The sequence below is a fragment of the Cavia porcellus genome, unplaced genomic scaffold, assembly GCF_034190915.1.
Source record: "Cavia porcellus strain 051 isolate PalLab524CR breed Dunkin Hartley unplaced genomic scaffold, mCavPor4.1 scaffold_5, whole genome shotgun sequence".
Lineage (NCBI taxonomy): Eukaryota > Metazoa > Chordata > Mammalia > Rodentia > Caviidae > Cavia > Cavia porcellus.
In genome coordinates, this window is record NW_026947488.1 from 81152444 (window position 1) to 81153702 (window position 1259).

Below are 1259 nucleotides of genomic sequence, written 5' to 3' on the forward strand. Positions count from 1 at the left end.
GTTACAAATGAGTACCTGAGACAGAAGAGCCGGCCAGACCGTCCTTCCACTTTGACAGACAGTTGGGGGCGGGGGGCGGTTGCGCTGCGATCTCTCAGGGCGAGATCTAGGGTTTCACCTTTTCATCCCACTTAGCCGATACCATAGAAACAACCCATTTGTACTATTCAATTGAACAGAAGCAATTACAATGTCACAGCAAAGCACCATGGGCAAGAAGAAACTTTATCCTGAAAGCAATCCTGGACTTTCAGAAACAAGAATCGACACTTGAATTTCTTCAAGCCAGAGTACTAGAAAAAACTCAATTTAGAAAAAAATATATACGATCTTTTGGCCCCATAGAAAGTGCCCCAAATATCACTTTACTTTCTTTTTTTAAAACATGGCCACGCACAAACCCCTAATTTAAAAGAAGTTAAGTAGGGTTGGGGTGTAGCTGTTTAGCATGCTTCTAAGTACTGGGTTCAATTCCCAGCACAATAAATAGATACATAAATCTCTGGCTCTACATTTCGTTCTGTCGTGGAGACAAGTGCTTTCCAGATATTTGTTTTGCTGGTTATCTGCACGGTGAACAGAAAAGCCAAAAAGGAAAAATGTTTCAAGGTGAGCCCTCATCCACCAGTTATTTGCCCTCCCCAGTTTCTTGTGCTTATCTTTTTAGAACCGAAAAAATGCAGATGCACATGTTGAAATAAATTCAGACACAGTGCATAATGAAAGCACTTGTATGCTATGCATTCTTGATTTCCATCGTTTTAATTAATTTCCATAGCATTACAAACACTTAAATTTGCTTGTTTGTTTTTGGTGCTGGGGATTGAACTCACAACCTTGCATTTGCCAAGCAGGCACTTATGCCGCTGAGCTAAACCCCTGGCCCAAACACTTGAATTTTTAAATTATGCAATATTTCAAGCAAGGACAATCAGACATCATCAGGACATCTTTACAGAGGATAAGGATCTGATCCAGATATGGAACATGATCAGATATCCAGGCTGGGGGGTTCTTGCTAAATTGACTCAGCAGGGCTCTTGACAAAAACAGAGCATAAATTATTCAATGCTCTGCTCCCCTACCCTCCACCTTTTAAAATAAAACATTACAGATATACCCCATTACCTGGCCCTTCCTATCTTCTCCCTTTCCCAAAGCGGGGGTAGAGGGTTCTAAAATGTTCAGGACATATGATATATCCATGATCTTTTAATACAGCTTTCCCTCAAGTCTTTTTTCAAAACACCATTAATCAA